A 13,977-nucleotide genomic window follows, 5' to 3' on the forward strand; every position below is an offset into this window, starting at 1 on the left:
GGAACAACCTCCAACACTACTGTACCTTGAATGAATGAATGAATGACTTGTATAGCGCAACGCATGCGAACTGAATCGCCTCTGGGCGCTTTTTCCAGCCAGAATCTGCTTGGCTGGTGCGGTCATTTTTACCCCGTAGGATCATGACACGCTAGGGACACACAGTCATACACACATATATACATATATACTGGGCCAATTTGGACGAGATCCAATTTACCTACCAGCATGTCTTTGGAGTGCGCTGGAAGAGTAGGGTCTGGCAGGCAGCATTATTTATAATATACAGTAAAACCTTGGCCTGCGAGCATAATTCGCTCCAGAAACATGCTTGTAATCCAAAGCACTTGTATATCAAAGCATTTTTTTTTACAGGGTATAAAAAGAGAAGAGAGGCACCTCCAAGTGTAGCAATTAGTTGTACCTTCATTAAATGTAATCATAATGCTACACTTAGAGGCTCCCCCTCCCCTTTTTACTCAGTTGTGACATGACACTACTCTTATATCAAGACATCGTTTGTATATCAAGGCAAAAACTTTATGAAAACATTTTGCTTGTCTTGCAAAACGCTCTCAAACCAAGTTACACTCAAACCAAGGTTTTACTGTACAGTTCTTTGTAGAATAAGGCAGAATTATTTTTCTTTTCTTCATTGAGCTTTAGGGCAAATTTACACTTCATGAAATTGCAGACCAGCTATGCTAGGGGGCAGTGTGGTGCACAATTCAGCACACTGCGTGGCTGGCTTTTTTTTTTGCACAAGCTTTATTTGAAGTGTACACTTCATACCCTGCAATGTCGGGCAGCACGGTGCACCTTGTCCTGCATCCTTCCTAGCTGCCAGCAGAGTCACCCAATGCGCCCTGAAAGATAGGTAACGTCCCTGTCCATGCCTGCTTGACCATGAGTCAGCGGTAATATGTACCTTACCACTGACCGCCCTGTCCAGTGAGGCATGGACATTGCCTTCCACATGCCAGTAGAGAGCCGGAATCGCCTTCCGTGAGAAAAAGTGGCGTTTGGGAACCTGCCACTGAGGTACCGCACATTCCACAAACTCACGGAAGGGGTCAGAATCTACCAACTGTAAAGGCAGCAGTTGAAGTGCTAACAATTTAGCTAAGCTAGCATTCAACCGCTGGGCATGTGGATGGCTAGGAGAAAACTTATTTTGGCGCTGCAGCAGCTGGGGCAGGGAAATTTGCCTGGTACAATCTGACATCGGTGTACCAATAGTAGATTGCCTGTATGTACTTGGCTGTGACACAACTAATTCTACACCTTCAGTCCTATCAGTGCGGGCTTCAGAGAGGACTGAAGGTATAGGGGGGTAGGAGATCCCAGCAGATGAGGAGCAAGGAGATGTCCGCTTTGTTCTTTGGTGTGGGTCTTTGAGGTACGCTTGCCAACGAACTGCATGGCAGGTCGACATATGTCAAGCATGTGGTGCCCAAGCGAGTGATGTTTTGGCCACGCGAGATACGCTTGCGACATATGTTGCAAATAGAGGCTACCTCCCCAACGCTAACGGCGTGGTTGACAGTATAACGGTGCTGGATGATACCCCTCCATCACACTGCAGCCTTCAAAACATCTTCTGGTCTCTCACCTGTATGGAATTCACTTCCCTACTCCTATGGGATTAACCTCCCTCACCTTTACATATGCAGCTTATGGTCTGCAACATTGTATGTACCTACGAATTTGACCAGCCTACTATTTGCTGCTGCTTGTATATTTGGATTGATTTACCAGCCTTATTCCCACCTGGACCGTTGCTTAAATCTGGATTGTTTTACCTTCTTATCCAGTCCCTCCTACCGGAAATCTTTTTTTTTTTTTTTTTTTTAATTCAACTTTATCCATTACGTGGATGAAAATCTATAGCTCCTGAAGAAGCATTCAACTGCAAAACATGTAGAGCTCATGCACAAATACGTCTACCAATATTAACGTTGGCCATCAACCACTGTTGATGTCTTTAGTGGACCTCTATTGGTTTTAATAATTTCTATTTGAGTTGTCCTTATTATTACAAGGTTATTCTGTGATAATGTATGTTCCTTTTAATGTAATTTTTTATTAATATGTACTGTAATGTTGATTCAATCACCCATTCAGTTGGGATTGTATCAATAAAAATGTATTCTGTGTCAACCATTGGTGCCTAGAAAGTCCATTTTTTCTTCAAACAATAAACCCTCCTACTATGTTGCAAATAGCAGCGGTGCGATCTGATGCACTCGTCTCAAAAAAGGCCCACACCAAAGAACTTTTGGAATAACGTGCAGAGACAGCAGCGCCCTGCACATGCGGAGCTCTGCGTTGTGATACAGTCGGTGTGCTGCCCTTAAGCTGGCCCCTGGAGGGCATCCTGCCTCGTTGGAAATGTGCCTCCTCCTCCTCATCCTCCTCCTCTCTCCTATCAGGCACCCACATGGAGTCAGTGACCTCATCATCCCCTTCCTTCTCATCACTGTAGAAAACCTGGCAGTATGCTGCAGCTGGGGGGAACATGACTGCCAGATTGCTGTCCTTCTTGGGCACCCCCTCTCTCTGGGCTCACGTTACTGCCTTCCTCTAGCTGTGTACAATCATCGAAACCTTCAAAACACTGCGCATCCTCCTGCAGCATGTACCCAACACTGTGGTCAAATAGTTCGGGGGACTCCTCAGGAGGACATGGTGGGGCTAGAGAAGGAGTGACTGATGCCATTGAGCAGAGGGAAGAGGCCGCGTTGGTAGCTGCTTTGCCAGACAAAGTACCCTGAGCCTGGGTGAGAGAGGATGAGGAGGATGAGGACGGCTTGGTCATCCACTCTACCAAGTGTTCGACATGTTGCGGCTCAACGCGGCCACGTGCTGATGAGGATGCACCATGTCCACGACCAGCAGCACTGTTGCCTCTAGACGCAGAGCCTGCTTGCCCTCTTTTATCGGCTCGTGACTCTCTGCCTCTCCTTGTTGTCCTTCCAGACATACTAATGGCCTGCAGGGAGATGTAGCTGCACAAATACTGACAATACTTGCTAATCAGTCACTGCCTGTGGTATTAATATGAGAACAGCAATTGTATTCACGTCTCTTTAGGTACACGCTGTGCAGAGGACACAGTACACCAAGTGAAAATACTTGCTGATCCCTGCCTGTGGTATTAATATGAGAACACCAGCAAATGTTTTGACTTAGCTTTAGGTGCACACTGTGCAAAAGACACAGTACACCAAGTGAAAATACTTGCAGATCCCTGCCTGTGGTATTAATATGAGAACACCAGCAAATGTATTGATGTAGCTTTAGGTCCACACTGTGCAGAGGACCTAGTACAACAAGTGAAAATACTTGCTGATCAGTCACTGCCTGTGGTATTAATATGACAACAACAGCAATTGTATTCACATGGCTTTAGGTGCACACTGTGCAGAGGACACAGTACACCAATTGAAAATACTTGCTGATCAGCCACTGCCTGTGGTATTAATATGACAACAACAGCAATTGCATTCACATGGCTTTAGGTGTACACTGTGCAGAGGACACAGTACACCAAGTGAAAATACTTGCTGATCAGCCACTGCCTGTGGTATTAATATGACAACAACAGCAATTGTATTCACATAGCTTTAGGCGCACACTGTGCAAAGGACACAGTACACCAAGTGAAAATACTGCAGCTAGCACAATCACCTGCCTGCCTGTCAGTATATTAGGAAGAGCGAATCTAGCTAAACTCAATACAGTGTATTAATATATATACAAAACCTGGGATGCATATATATCCTCTACACACTGTAACTCTAACTAACTAGCCTGCCTGCCTGCTCTATCTAACTCCAAAAAGAATGACACTCTCTCTCTCTCTGTTTTAACCACCGCAACACACTACACAAGGCCGACTTCCAGGCAGCCTTATATAGTGTGGGGCTTTGGCCAATTATGGCTCTCCGTTTTTTTGCATGCTGTGATTGGCCAAAGCATGCGGGTCATAGTGCATGCTTGGGCAATCATCAGCCAGCAATGCACTGCGATGCCACAGTGAGTTATGGGCCGTAATTCGACGAACGAGCGACCATACGATGTTCGAGTCGAGCATGAGTTCGACTCGAACACGAAGCTCATCCCTACCACTGATCCGTTTTGACTGCCATCTCAGAAGAGACGGGGACCCTCCGTTGGTTCTTGCAGGCTGCTATGCCCCTCACCATAACCCCAGGCTCCTGCCTGAGTATCCTGAAATTTTTTTTTACCTTCAGGTTTTTCAAATAATGTTTTTGTGGGGGGTTTTTTTTTCCATTTTTTTTTTTGTTTGTTTGTTTATTGATTCCTCATTTTCTGGGTCTTTTTTTGACCCTCATATGGTTATTTATGCTAATGTTATGACACCATTTCAACTTCTATGTTTATATGCCTCTATGTATTTTGCACCATGAATGATAATATACTTGTTTAAGGTTTATAGTAAACTAGCAATATTCATACTTACTTTGTCATGGCTCTTAAGATATACTCATGGGCATAAATTCCATCGGGAAACAATGGCAAGCTCTGAAGGAGATTAGGTCCTCCAATGCAAAAGTGATTATGATTCAGGAGACTCACTTTAGACCCAGTGGATCATTTTAAGTTTGCTTCCAAACATTTTCCCATGGCCTATATGACTTCTGACCCATCTGGAAAGGCAGGTGTGGCTATACTCATCAAACGATCCTGCCCGATCCGGGTTCTCTCTTCCTACCAGGACCCCATGGTAGGTTCGTACTCCTGAGTCACCTGAACACTCAATTCACTTTGGCTAACATAAATGCTCCAAATGTAGGACAGAAGTTTCCTCACGAAAGCGTTTGAAAAGCTACATTCCTTCTCTCAGCCTTTTATGATCATAGGAGGTGATTTCAATGTGTGCATGTCCCAGACCAAGACACTCCACGGGTCGCTATCCAGAAACTATCTGCCTCTTTTCGTAAATTAACTAGATTGCTGTCATGGTCTTACCTCTTTGCAGGCTTCTCATCACTGACCTGTGCTAGCAGCCATCTTGCTTCATGGGGTTCTTGTAACCTGTCACACCCTGCGGCTCCTCCTTTCCACTGGGAGGAGCTGGCTGCTCAGCATATATATATATGACGGCAGCTACAGCATTTCCTCGCTTGGGCCTTTTGTCTGACACCCCTTCTGTGATCGTGCTGCCTGCTCCTGGTCACCGACCCGGCTACGGACGTTCCTTCTGGTTCCTGATCCCCGGCTTCGTTTCACCCCGTCTCTGGCTACAGACTCTGGCTTGGCTGACTTTCATCCCTGGCTATCGACCCTGGCTCTGTTGGACGACTCTTCTGGCTGTTTCGACCGTCAGTGTGGACTTTGACCTTGCTGTTTGGTTTCCAATAAAATCTTTTTATTCATTTATCTGTTTTGTACGTCTGATTCATGCTTCCTTGACAATTGCACAACCTCGTTGACTCCTGGAGGGTAAAACATCCTACTCAGAGGAGTTATACATTCTACCCCCCCAATAAGCTATATTCTAGATTAGACCATTTTTTTGTAAGGACTCCTCTACTTCCCTATGTAGTCACCTCGGAGGTAAATCCTATCACTTGGTCAGACCATGCACCCATTGAACTTGACATTGTTTTGACGACTTCAAGCCCCAAGACATGCCATTGGCATCTTAACGAGTCCCTGATGAGAAATCCAGTGACCCAAACCCACTTGCAACAAAAGTTATCTGCATTTTTTCAATTAAATGATGTGTCGGTTGCGGAAATTTCCACCTTGTGGGAAACCCATAAGGCTTTTTTCAGGGGTGAGCGCGAGAGGAGCCGAGCCTGCCCGACTATACACAAGTGTACTGCGCTCGGTAAATGCCGGCGCAGTGTTCAAACTCGGCACGGGAAAACGGGGATCGAGCGGGGAGGACACCAGAGAAGGATGCCGGACCCGACGAAGAGGACACCCGAAGCCGCAGACGGACCCGACGAGGCCACCGATGGACGCCAAAACTGTAAGTACTAAAAAATTTTTTTACAGGAATGCGGGTTCCTTTTAGGGGTGCGCGCTATACCCCGGAGCGCGCAATACTCCGATAAATACGGTAACTTATAAGGGGTTTAATATTTTGTATATGTATTTGTCATGGATCTTGAGAGGTCTCGTCACAGTATTTATTTTTTCTATTTCAATTTCATGCTTGAAATGGCATGGGCTGAGAGCGCTGATCAGAAGCTAGTCAGTTGCTGGTTTTCTAGTATGCTCATCCAACAGAAGCCAGCCAGCTGCCATACATAGGGGTCGCCCATTTTTTATTGAACTGGCCAACGTCACTCGAAATTTGGCCCGTGTGTACTCAGCTTAAAGGAGACCTCACTATCAGACCATAGTGTGTGTGTGCTTAAAGGATAAGTTCACTTTTAGTAATATGTCACATGTTACACCTATATTAAGGGTGCAACATGTAACATGTTTCTAAAGCACCTGACGGCACCCTGACCCAATCCCCCATTGTTACAGTGGGCAGGGAATCTTCTCCTCACACCCACTATCACAATTCAAATACAGTGCGGCTCTGCACAGCTCAACTCACACGGTGGCATCATTCATTCAGAGTTACATGAAGAAATGGACTCCCGCCTGCCAGTTTTCAATGAACTGCGAGGGCGCTGATGAGCGATCTTGTAGTTCAAAGATTTTCTTGGACTTCAGTAAATTCCTGCATGTACGGGGGGCATTTATTATTTTATTTTGGTGAACGTAGCCTTTAATAGCTAATCAGTATAAACCTGTGAGTTTATGTATTCCTCATGGGGAGTACCTTCCTTCCTATACATAATCATTTATCAATAAAAAATTTACACAGGACTTGATAAGTACTAATACAAGTGCACACACTGTATAATAAAATGTATATTTATAATTATTTTATAAAATATCAAAATATTTAAAGCTGGCACATATATCAATATCGCATTGCTATGACATTCACTAATGGAAAAAATTTCCAATTCATAGTCCAGTTTCCTTCCAATTTCAAACTCATGGGGTCCGACTGACGTCTCTTCAGGAGAATAGAAGGATATATCATTGATTTTAAAGCGGAGTTCCACCCAAATTTGGAACTTCCGCTTATCCCACTCCTCACCCCCTTACATGCCACATTTGGCATGTAATTTTTTTGGGGGGGGAGTGGGGGCTTCAGGAGGAGTGGGACTTCCTGTCCCACTTCCTCCTTCCGGGCAGACGATTAAGCCTAATCGCCTAGGCGATTAAGCTTAATCACCTACAGGAAGGGGCTGCTGTAGGCGATCGCCCAGGACACGTGACAGGTCCTCGGCGATCGCCTGTCCAATCAGACGGCGCCTCGCCGGGCGCGCATGCGCAGTGCCGCTCACGAATGCGCAGTGGGTGCCCGGCCGTGAAGCCGAAAGCTGTCACGGCCGGGTGCCCACACTGAGCATGAAGACGTGGAGCAGGTAAGTGTTGGTTTATTAAAAGCCAGCAGCTACACTTTTTGTAGCTGCTGACTTTTAATAAACTTAAAATGGGTGGAAAACCCCTTTAACCACTTCTCACATCCATTCACCCCCCTATGAAACAGTGCAGACTTTTTTGATTTGCACGAACATCCAAATTCAAGGTTTTAGCAGTACTAATACACAAAGTTTTAGCAGAATGTTAAGTAGGACAATCATTACCCAAGGTAAGACATATAGGCCCCGGATTCACATACATCAGCGCATATATATGCCGCCGTAGCGTATCTCTTTTACGCTACGCCGACGCAGCGCTGAGAGGCAAGCATGGAATTCACAAAGCAAATGCTTCCAACGTTGCGCCGGCGTAACGTAAATTCGTAGGCGTAAGCTGGCCTAATTCAAAGTAGGTGGAAGTGGGCGTGCTCCATTTAAATGAAGCGTGACCCCATGCAAATGATGGGCCGAATGAACGGCGCATGCGCCGTCCCGTGGACGCATCCCAGTGCGCATGCTCAGAATCACGTGAAAAAATACTCCCTAAGATACGTCGAATCACTGCCTACGACGTGAACGTAACCTACGCCCAGCCCTATTCACGTACTACTACGTAAACGACGTAAAATATGACGGCTGTTCCCTGGTCCATACCTTTGCATGAGTTGCGCTTCATAGATGGGGAATAACTTCACGTCGGGCGTACGACCTACGTAAACCGCATATATTAATGCGCCGGGCGCAAGTATCTCGCTGATTTGTATATTCGAATCGTAAATCAATGGAAGCGCCCCTTGCGGCCAGAGTAAATATGCGCCCACGATACGACGGCGTAGGAAACTTACATCGGTCGTAGGAAGCCTATTTTCAGGCGTATCTAGTTCTGTGGGCACGGCGCACAGATACGACGACGCACATTTACACTTACGTGGCGTATCTCCAGATACGTCTGCGTAAGTGCTACGTGAATCCGGGCCATATTGTTTTTTTTTTAAAGACAAACAAGGAATTTTGCTAGTAAATATTTTTCCCACAATCCTTAGACAATTAATCGTAACAAAACTAAACAAAATGCACTTTTTCTTTTTTTTGACCAGCGTTATTTTAAAGCATGAATTTTATTCTGTCATTTGTAATTTTTTCAAATGACTCAAATCATGATTCTGGTACAAAGCATTACAAAGTTATTTACAAATGAAATAAAGTGTTTTTTTTATGTGAAACTTGTAAATATATGTTAATGTGTAATGATCAAAACAAACAAAAAAAAACTTGATATGCACGGTTAATAAAATAGAAACTAACAAAAAAAAAAAACAGCAGGACAATAACAATAACAATTAAATGTATAAGGAGAATAAGGAGTTAATTAGAGCTGATTTGCGTGAACTAAGGGTTAATATGTTAATAGGTTAATAAGGGATTAAACAGAGAAACACTTTTTTGAAAAAAATATACTTTTTTTACTTGTTAGTTTGTTTTAAATGACTTCATCAGCAGATCAAAGTTTATACCTTTGATCTTTAGATAAACAAACCAAATAGATGTAAAAGTAACAATATGTTACTTTGAAGCTTTGCATATCGTATGAGCAGCTTATTGATAAACATCATCCGACAACTGCAGCTTCTCAGAGCTTCTCTGTGAACACATTAATATGGATTTGATTAATCAGAGCCGAATTGCTGTGTACTGAGAGTAAAAGAGTACAAAAACACTCTCTAATCACAATAAACCAAAACATCAGTGGCGGCCCATCCATACGGGGCGCAGGGACGCCGCCCCCTAATCCGGCCCTTAATCTACATTCAGGGCAGCTTTGAATTAGTTTCAAAAATTGTTGGGCCCAGGGCGCAGGGCACTGCACCCCAAGCCCACGAACTTGAGTGACAATAATGAATTAAAGTGGAGTTTCCATCCCAAAATTGTTTTTTCATTATTGTGCTCATTAGACCTAAAAAATAAAAAAATGCTTTTATTCATCTGGAAATGCCTGTTGCTATGCAGTCCCACGAAATCTGCCTTTGGAATCGCCTAGGATCCTGACATCATCTCCCTCTAATGCTCCTGGGAAATGTGTGTCATCATTTCCCAGGATGCAGCGCGCTACCCAATTATCACTTCACAATGCCCACAAGCAAAATGACAATGGTGTGGACATAGTTTTATAAACTATCTTTTTTTAATAACTATGCGAAGCGGCGGCGGATTGCAAAATAGTAAGTGACTGGATTTATATTATAAAAACGCATGATGAAAGGATATACATTTAAAAAATGCTAATTATGGTTGGAACCCCGCTTTAATAGAAAGAGGGTACTCCCGGGCTACCACTATAGAGGAAATGAAAATAGGTAAATAGCGCAACTGCTGCAAACACTGATAGGTGATTTCAAAACTAAAAATAATGTGATATGCTCTAAATGGTGCTGCACTGTTGAAAACGAAGTAAAAACTAAAAAAACTATGTGAAATACAAATACAATTAATGTGATATGCTGTAAATGGTGCTGTGCTGTTGAAAACAAAGTGATAAACTACAAAAACTATGTGAAATACAAGTACAATTTGAACACCAGCTGGCAAACTGAAAGGAATGTGAAATGATGGAATATTATGTCTGACATTAGCTACTCCATTTTGAGATCTAGGATTCCATTTTATATAATATAGGTCTCTGTAGAGACATTTCAATATGTACTTTTGTTTTTTGCTTTTAATCTAACATTTAAGTTTTGCGGTTTTCATAAATAGAATATGTGCTAGATGGCTAGTTCCGGAGCAGGCATTCTGTATGCAAGTAACGTGTTCTTCTGTCTTTAAAGTTTAACAATTGTTCCTTAAAATCCTCTGAAATCTGTAAGATTGAAACTGTGAACTTGTTCCCCTTTTTCTACATGTTAGGAGGAGGAGATTTTTTTAACTCTCTGTATGTGTGTATAAATGCTCTGTCGAAAAATATAGCAATTTGCAATTATCGATACAACATAAGTGTCTGTGTCATCATTGTCTCGCTAGCGAGGGAATCCCACCTGTCCAAGGTCCAGCCTAGGCAACAGGATCAGAACCGAACCTAACAGAACTGGTACCAGGAAGCGAGGTGCTGATTGACCAGGTAAGGCCACACTTATTCTCGAATTTTACATTTGGGTGTTTTTGTGTTCTTTGCCTGGCTCAGTAGAACCTCGGATAATTTTAAGTTTTTTAGTTTTAAGATTCTGTTGTGCGTATTGCAGAGGTTGCGGTTATAAAGGATAGGGAGAGTCCGGCGGAGTGTCTGACTATAAACTAACAGAGTCAACGGGTTTGTCTGACTATAAACTAAGAATATTTCAGGGTAGCAGCAGATTGCTCCCTGAAGAAGGACGGACAGAGTGGAGCCCCAAGTACAAAAGAGCTCATTTCTTGTTTTGTATTGTCTGAAATTGATGTGATTTAATCTGTTGCAACCTTTTGAATAATATAGAACATACTGTATTGTGTAATATAAGATTGATTGTTGTTGTTAAAGAGAAAACAGTGATTACATGTCATACTCTGTGCCAAAGACCTCCTGTATAGAGTGCAAAACAGGTTTAACTTTCTTGGCAGACGGGTCAAAGTTATCCCTAATCTCTGTATGGCCAAGAGAACATAGAAGTCCAACTCAATTAGGCAACAGGAGATTTTACCCGTTTAATCCAAAAAAACAGTCTCCCTGCACTAGAGTGCATCGAGTGAATATACACAATCAGATACCGTTCACCCCACAGGAAGGTCTTAGAGAAGGCCTGTCCCCGGACGAAGTGAAGGAGATTGTGCAAAGGACAGGACAAACTTTAGTTGTCTGTCCCTTTTCTTTACCAGTGTCCCAAATATTTTAAGGAGGACTTGAAATACAGAGTATCGACATGGGTAATAAATTTGGGAAGGAGTGTTCAGAAGGTAAGCTGAAGCAACCCTCCCCTATAGAGTTTGTTAAGAGTGAAATACCAATTGTATATTGTGATCCTTTTTGGGACTTGATAGTGAAACGAAGCCACCAGTTGCATATGTCAGGATATAGTCCTGTGGGCCCCACTAACCGACAGCAATGGTATGAGGTAGAGAAAATGTGTGGAATAGGAAAGAACATATATCCACCAGGGGACTGGGATACGGAGTATATGAAAAAATGTTGTAAGAAGTGGAGGCCTTTAGTGGAAAAATATGAAAAGAAATATGCGGAGTTGGACCAAGGTACTGCCCTTACTAGGGAAGTTCCTCCACCTTATACCAGGCGCCCACCCCCAGTGCCAACCGCGCCAACCCCACCGTCTTATGTTTTTGTTAAAGAGGAAGCTCCTCGCAGAAAATTATACCCCGTTCTTTCAAATCCTCAAGTTGCAATCATGGCTTATGGCTCAGCAACTGACCAACAAAAACAACAATGGGAAGATAGAGCCAAGGAGGAGGCAGATAAAAGGGCATCTGAAGAGGGCAGGAGAATAAGAGAAGCTCAGAGAAGAGCGGATATAAAAAGGGAGTTTGAGGAGTTGCAAAGGGACTTAGACTCAGTTAATACTCAAACGAGAATAGCAGACATGAGAAATAAGAGAGATGAAATAGAAGAAGACGCGAGACGCCTTCGGGAACAGCAGAGGGAAATAAACTTAAGACATGAACAGATGAATGAACATAAACAAAGTCTAGATGCACAGGCCCAAGAGGTGAGGGACTATGGGGAGCAACTTAACAGGGAAAAGAAGGAGGTTTTAGCACGAAAAAGTGACCTCGACCAAAGAAAACTTGAGTTGGAGAAAATTGCTAGGGAACAACAGGAGCAGTTGCGTTTAATAGAAGAGCAGCGGGTGCTTACTGCCCCTCGGACTAGGTTAGAAGCCTCTAAGGCTGCCAAGGCTTCAGCTCAACAGGCTGAAACTATACGAGAACAGCAACCTGACAGAGAGAGTGGTGATAAGGAAGAGATTACTGCCCCAAGTTTGGAGGGAGAAATGAAACATATTGCCATTACACAAGTAAAAGTCCAAACAGAACCCCAAGTTTCTCCACAACTTCCAGGGAATCATGGGTATTCCTAAGTCTGTGGCACCATTGATCATCTCATACATTCACGGTCCAGGTCACATAGGCCGTAAGCCCATCTTAAAACAGTACAGAGACCATTTTCAAACAGAAGGACTCATAAAAATAATACAAGACTTTGTAAGCTCATGCGTTACATGCGCACAAAATAATGTACAGGGAAAGGCAATGGGAAGACACGGAAATTTGCCCCCTCCATTAGGACCTCTTACAGACTTACAAATAGACTTTACGCATATGCCAAAACAAAAAGGAAATGTAAAATATCTTTTGGTAATTGTGGATAAATTTTCCGGGTGGGTAGAAGCAGTGCCCACTACTGGGGAAACTGCAGGAATAGCGGTACGAGCTATTATAAATAATTGGGTGAGTCGATTCGGACTCCCAGTGAATATCTGGTCTGACCAGGGACCAGCTTTTGCCTCTAGACTCACACAGGAATTCTCTAGGATTTTGGGGATACAATGGAAATTGCACATCCCTTATCACCCTCAGAGTGCGGGAATTGTCGAACGGATGAATAGAAATATTAAGGATAAACTGAATAAAGCTACTCAAGGTACTATGAAAAATTGGTCCTTATATCTCCCAGGTGTACTTTACCAGATAAGGGTCACTCCTAATTCTAGAGGGTATTCCCCTTTTGAGGTACTCATGGGACACCCTCCAGCTGAGAATAGTGTAGGAAAGGATAATGATTTGTTTTCTCAACAGGAAACTTGGATGAAACATCTGGTAAGTACTATTCAACATACCCAAGAAGGAGTTGCTGTCACCTTTTCTCCTCTTTCCACAGATCCAACTCACCCTTTTATACCTGGAGATGAGGTATTGGTTAAGCAGTTGGCCGTAAGAAGAAAGACGGGCCCCATTTACCAAGGCCCATATACGGTGGAAAAGGTCTCCCGGACAGCCGTAAAGGTTGAAGGCCTAGGACCATGGATTCATGCGAGCAGATTGAAAAAGGGTCCCTTGAAGATAAAGACCCCAGAAGCCCCGATGGCTCCCCCCTTGGAGCGAGGGCTTGAGAACAAGGAGGACACAAAGCTAGAAGCCCCGATGGCTCCCCCCTTGGAGCGAGGGCTCAAGAACAAGGAGGACGCAAAGCCAGAGACCCTGATGGCTCCCTCCATAGAGCAAGGGTCCGGGAAAACCAGCACTTAACTGCCAATCAGGTGTACAATAGAATGATAAGAGGAGGGAAATACTGTGGACTATTGCTTATATTGTTTGTGGTGACTGCTACGGGGGTTTGCTACTTCACCCCAGGTTGCCATGGGATACATGGAATGCATGAGGTGGGAAAAGGCCAAGACCCAAAATTAGTCATGGTAGGGAAGAGATTCATTAGATGGCGAGCCAGAGATCAATATTGGGATTCAAAGGGTAATATCTGGAAGCTTTGCTGTGTCAAATTTGACTGGGTGAGGAGGATTCCCAAAGGCCA

General features: G+C 43.7%; 1 protein-coding gene and 1 long non-coding RNA gene across 2 annotated transcripts in view; one reads left to right on the forward strand and one right to left on the reverse strand.

The window, feature by feature from the left end:
- Nucleotides 1–13,977, reverse strand: part of LOC120916559 (receptor-type tyrosine-protein phosphatase H-like) — a 1,518,207-nt gene that overhangs the window by 880,956 nt on the left and 623,274 nt on the right. The gene's annotated exons all lie outside the window — the stretch shown is intronic.
- Nucleotides 227–13,549, forward strand: LOC120916560. The gene is made up of 4 exons (XR_005744009.1): nucleotides 227–239; nucleotides 3,176–3,180; nucleotides 12,191–12,196; nucleotides 12,507–13,549. It is a non-coding gene; the product is annotated as an uncharacterized LOC120916560 (long non-coding RNA).

Source organism: Rana temporaria, chromosome 10 (assembly GCF_905171775.1).
Source record: "Rana temporaria chromosome 10, aRanTem1.1, whole genome shotgun sequence".
Lineage (NCBI taxonomy): Eukaryota > Metazoa > Chordata > Amphibia > Anura > Ranidae > Rana > Rana temporaria.